This window comes from Equus asinus, chromosome 8 (genome assembly GCF_041296235.1).
Source record: "Equus asinus isolate D_3611 breed Donkey chromosome 8, EquAss-T2T_v2, whole genome shotgun sequence".
In the NCBI taxonomy this organism is placed as follows: Eukaryota; Metazoa; Chordata; class Mammalia; order Perissodactyla; family Equidae; genus Equus; species Equus asinus.
Genome location: NC_091797.1, coordinates 49,215,555 through 49,220,899, shown reverse-complemented (window position 1 = coordinate 49,220,899; position 5,345 = coordinate 49,215,555). Strand labels below are relative to the sequence as shown.

Below are 5,345 nucleotides of genomic sequence, written 5' to 3'. Positions count from 1 at the left end.
CTCTTGAAAATGGACAGCCAAGGACTGACAGATATTGGAATTAAAAAATCTAACATAAAAGGCCAAATCCAAAATTAATAAACATCACAGAGGGAAGAGACCATGCAGGAGGCAGAAGAAAATGTAAAACAAAAGAAAGCGAACTCTCATAAAAATAAGAGAAGATAGTGCATCCGTGAAACAAGAACAGAATGGTCTTAAAAAGGAACATTCAGATGATTTAAAGAACTCTGAGAATTTAAAAATATAAAGAGGGGGCTGGCCTCGTGGCCAAGTGGTTAAATTTGCATGCTCCACTTCGGCCGCCCAGGGTTTCGCTGGTTCGAATCCTGGGCATGGACATGGCACTGCTTGTCAGGCCATGCTGAGGTGGCATCCCACACAGCATAACCAGAAGAACCTGCAACTAGAATATACAACTGTGTACTCAGGGGCTTTGGGGAGAAGAAGAAGAAAAACAAAGAAGATTGGCAACAAATGTTAGTTCGGGTGCCCATCTTTAAAAAAATAAATAAAAAATAAAAATATAAAGAATAAATATTAAATAGATAGAGAAATAAAGTTTAAAAACCTCCAAAAAAGAGGTCTGTGGCAAGCCATGGACATGAGCCCATGTTTGTTAAAGCTATTCAGAATAAAGCCTGCCTCAAGAGACACCAAATGAAATTTAGAAGAAAATGAGAGGGTAAAACTGATTACTATGCTCGGAAACACTTGGTAATTCAGGACAAAAATAAGTACAACACATCCAAATATAGGATGATAGTTCACGTAACCAACAGAGATATCATTTGTCAGATTGCTTATACCCGTATAGAAGAGGATATGATAATCCACACAGTTTATGCTCATGAACTCCCAAAATATGGTGTGAAGCTTGGCCTAACAAAGTATGCCGCAGCGTATTGCACTGGCCTGCTGCTGGCCTGCAGGTTTCTCAAGAGGTTTGGCATGGACAAGATCTACGAAGGCCAAGCGGAGATGACCGGGGGTAAACACAGTGATGAAAGCATTGATGTCAACCTGGTGCCTTCACCCGCTATTTGAATGCAGGCCTCGCCAGAACAACTACTGGAAACACAGTTTTGGGGGCCTTGAGGGGAGTTGTGGATGGAGGCTTGTCAATCCCTCACAGTACCAAATGATTCCCTAGCTGGCATTAAGAAAGCAGGGAAGTCAATGCAGAAGTACATCAGAAGCACATCCTGGGTCAGACGTTGCAGTTGATGTGCGTTATCTGATGGAAGAGGATGAAGATGCTTACAAGGAACAATCCTCTTAACACATAAAGAGCAACGTAACTCCAGACATGATGGAGATATACAAGAAAACTCATACTACTATATAAGAGAATCCACCCTATGAAAAGAAGCTTAAGAAGTTAAAAAGAAGAGGTGGAACTATTCTAAAATATCTCTTGCTCAGGAGAAAGACAGAACAGCTCAAAAGAAGGCAAGCTTCCTCAGAGCTCAGGAGCAGGCCCCTGGGAGCTAACCCAAACCACAATTTTCTATGAAGATTTTTCATGTAAAGACAATAAAGTCATTGACCAAGCAGCTGGGAAAAAAACAAAAAAAGAGAAAAAGCCTTTATAAAAGTAAAACAAACAGGGGCCGGCCCAGTGGCTCAGCAGTTAAGTGCACACATTCCGCTTCAGTGGCCCGGGGTTCCCCGGTTCAGATCCCAGGTGTGGACTTGGCACCGCTTGGCAAGCCATGCTGTGGTAGGCGTCCCACGTATAAAGCAGAGGAAGATGGGCATGGATGTTAGCTCAAGGCCAGTCTTCCTCAGCAAAAGGAGGAGGATTGGCAGTAGATGTTAGCTCAGGGCTGATCTTCCTTAAAAAAATTTTTTTTAAGTGAAAAAAAAGTACAACAAACAGTTTTAAAATAAGAGAAAAATAAGATGAGAAAATTAGAGTATTTGTAAAGGATATCCAACAGAAGTCCCAGAATACGGTAGAAAAGCTGTGAGATTGAATAAGTCAATGCACCTACAACATGAATGAAAGAAGTATTCTAAAAACTTCTAGAGAAGAAAACCTGATTATGGGCAAAGGGTCAGGCATCAGAATGGCCTTGGAGGTCTTAAAAACAACATTGGGAGGTAGAGAAGCAATGCCTTAACAATTCTGAAGAAAATAATTTCCACCTTAGAATTCCCACAAGTCTGCAAGTGGGGCAGCATTTTCAGGCATTTAAAAAAGTCTCGAAAAGTTGCCTCCCATGCAGTTTTTCAGGAATCTACTAGAGGAAATGCTCCTCCAACATAAGGAGAAAACTCAGAAAGAAGACGCTATTAGCTAAGAAACAAGATACTCTACAGAAGAAAGTAGCCAGGGGAATGTCAGAGTGGTTACTATGTAGCAGGCTCAAAGAACACCCAGTGCTGCTGGGAATGGAAAGACACAGGGCTCTAGGGGATGAATCCAGGGTAGGGGAAGAAACTGAGAAGTCATCTGCTGTTCTCGTTCTTAGGAAATGTATCCTTACTGCAGAAGTTTGAAGCCGAATTAGTGGTAAATCCATAGAAAAACTAAGCAAACAACTCAAAATGAGACAATTATTTACTCTGAGGATTAGAGCAGAAGTACTAATATAAGAAAAAATATATAACCCTAGTTCACTATGAACACTAATTGTAAATAAATGTCAGTCATTACAATAGGGTAACTACTGAATGCTGGTTTAACTCCAATTGGTGGTACATGATATACAATAAGATATGGCTATATAAAGAGAAGGGCGGCCCCAGGAAGTGCAGGTTTGTGGATATACTGTTTGTGTGTGGTAAATGGAAAAAATAGCCACAATTCTCTTCTCCCTGTGTCCTTCTCCGTGTGACTTTATAGCCTTTCCTGTCAAGAGGTGAAGTCTATTTCTCCTCCCCTCGAATCCAACTGGCCCAGTGAGAGAATGCAGTGGGAGTACCAGAGAGCCAGTTCCCAGCCTGGACCTCAAGAAGCTTCACGTGCTTCCACTTGCACCACTGGAACCCTGCCCACCCTTTGTGTGAACAAGCCTGGTCTAGCCTGCTGGAGGGTGAAAGACCACATGACGTGTGGAAGAGCCAGGCCAGCTGGGGCCACTTAGGCCAGCCAGCCCCTAGCCAACCCAGTAACTAACCACAGCTGCACGAATGAGCTCAGCCAAGACCAGATGGATTGCCCAGTCCAGCCCAGTCCAGTTCAAATTGCTGATTCACAGACCTGTGAGTAAACCAATGGGTACTTTAAGCCAATATGTTTTGGGCTGATTTGTTACACAGCAAATTTTTTTTGATGTTGTGTATATGTGAGCAAGTGTGTCTACAGGAAGGTGTTAATGCAATAAAGCTAAGTTTTTATGTTCTTTAATGGGAAGTCAATACATCTATCTAAATCTGAAAAATCAAGCAACAGAGAAGAAGCAGGTTATTTAGAAACCTAGGGACAAAAACAATGAATGGATTTTAAAGTGGATATCCAAGCATGTAAATCAGGGGTCAGGAGGGTTAGAGTAGAGGATTATGCTTCTTCATTACAGGCTCTGTAGAATTGTTTGATGTTTAAAAATTAGGTATATGTTTCATTTTGACAAAATTGCAAACTCAGTGGAAACAAAAAAGAAAAATAGCTAAACTTCCAAATTATTGATAGTCAGCTGGTGTAGAACATCTGCCACCACCAGCAATAGTCATGTGTTCAACACATTTCCTGGTGGCTGGAGCAATTTCCTACTAAGACATCGCCACAACCAACCCAATTTTCCCTTTGGATGACTGTTCAGTCTTCACGCTTGCATACCTGTGGTTGGTGCACAGTGGGGGAATTGAAAAAAAGCACATGGAAAAGTTGGATGCAGAGTCTCAGACGCTGCAGGTGTCCTCCAAGTTCGTAGGCTCCATTCTAGAGTCAAATAAGGATCGCAAACATCAAAAATAGTGGAAAACTGGCTGCAACCAAAATCAGGGCATGGAAAAATTGGTCATTAAAAATTATTCTGTGGTAACATTGTTGAATTGGCATGGATCAAAAGTGGAGCAAATTCCCATATTCAACACGGTGAAGTGATACTTCAAACAAAACAAAACACACACACACACACACACACAATGGCAGTAAAAATGGCTGTTGTCAGATGATCACTCTTTTCTTCCCTGACACTACCCTCTGTGCTTTAGATGTATTTTTCTCTTTGGGATGTTTTCAAGTGTGTTTATTAAATTCCCTTTCCCTTGTCAGGTTGGAAATAAGCAGTATTTAGAAAAGGCATAGAAAGTAAAAATAAGATACCGGATATTAAGTGATGTGTTAATTAGTCAGGCTAGAATAGGGCATGCCGCAGTAATGAAAAACCCCAATCTCTATGACTTAACATCTCAGGCTGCATATCCAAAGCTGGGTCTTCAGGACTCCGGTTATCTGAGTCACTCAAAGATCCAAGCTCATAATATGATGCCACTATCACCTCCTCTCAAAGCAAACTAGAAGTGACACTCATCACTTCTGTTCCTATTTCATTAGCCATTTTCACACGGCTGTGTCTAAATTCAAAAGGGTAGGAAAACGAAATCCTCCCATGTCCCCAGAAGGAGAACTGGAGTATTTGTGACATATTCCAACTCGATCTGGTCTTCTCCCTGCTTTTCAGCATAGTCATCCATCACCTAGAATATAAATTTGTTATGTTTATTTTTATCCAAAATATAGGAACTTTTTCTAGACGTGTTTTGCTCTGGAAAATTATTATGGTTTACAGGCAGATGATGAATCTGGCTAAAGGAGGAGGACCTGGGAGGTTATATGAGGTACGAAAGTTATGTAAAGTAATGTGGTTTCCTTTTTTCTTCCTGCGGTTTAATGATGCAGCACGGTATTTGCAAACCAATCCTGGTCTTCCTTAAGTGGTTTCTATAACAAGATAATTTTATTTCACCCGATCACTAACCAATGCATTTTTGCTTCTTAAGTGGAGCCTTATTTTTGCCTAAATTTTGAAGATTGTGAATTTAAGGGAATGCCACTTTCTGCCTGCTTAAGAAATAACCCAAGGTGGCCTGGAAATAAAAATGCTAATGCACGAATAAGAAAACTTCGTTATCTAAATCTCAAAGCCACAGTTGCGCTTTGAGAAGGAGAGGTTAAGGTGAGCAGGGCTTGCAGATCTGGAGGATCAAAGAATTATCGTTTTCAGATGAGACATGGGAGTGGGGAAGGAGCGGAGGAGGTTTCCATCTCTGGGAACCAAAGAAGGACACTGCCTGCAGTTACTCGTGAAGAAGTTCAGCGATAAGCGCTGGGCTTCTCTCTGGCATAAAGATGGAAATAGGTAGGTAGGGGTTCCAAATATTTAGCCAAATTCCCA

At 41.3% G+C, this 5,345-nt stretch overlaps 1 pseudogene; it reads left to right on the top strand.

Moving 5' to 3' along the window:
• The first annotated feature begins 612 nt into the window (after window positions 1–612).
• Window positions 613–1,731, top strand: LOC106840915 (large ribosomal subunit protein uL18-like; annotated as a pseudogene).
• The last annotated feature ends 3,614 nt before the right edge of the window (window positions 1,732–5,345 follow it).